A 285-nucleotide genomic window follows, 5' to 3' on the forward strand; every position below is an offset into this window, starting at 1 on the left:
TGTAGACATGCCTCACCCACCCACTGCTGTTGATGGCTCGCTGGTGACCTGAGTGAAGTGTCGTTGTTTGGATTATTACTGCCTCTTGCTATACGGTGTTGTGCTCAACTTCATTCTCGCCAATCCGTTCCCCTTCGGATGCCCCGTTATTGCCCCTCCTCTTCCTCTGTCTGTTTGTTGTTTTTGTTGTTTTTCGTGTGTTTTCTGTCTTGTTCTTTTTCGTCTCGTTTTCTTTCTCATTCTTGTTCTCCTTTTCATTCTTCCCTCATGCCTTCTCAGGTGTTT

At 46.0% G+C, this 285-nt stretch overlaps 1 protein-coding gene across 1 annotated transcript in view; it reads left to right on the top strand.

The window, feature by feature from the left end:
- The window catches only part of LOC119591906 (ankyrin repeat and sterile alpha motif domain-containing protein 1B-like), a gene marked incomplete in the record, with an annotated part of 115,155 nt that overhangs the window by 13,079 nt on the left and 101,791 nt on the right, over positions 1-285 (top strand).

Source organism: Penaeus monodon, chromosome 29, assembly GCF_015228065.2.
Source record: "Penaeus monodon isolate SGIC_2016 chromosome 29, NSTDA_Pmon_1, whole genome shotgun sequence".
NCBI lineage: Eukaryota > Metazoa > Arthropoda > Malacostraca > Decapoda > Penaeidae > Penaeus > Penaeus monodon.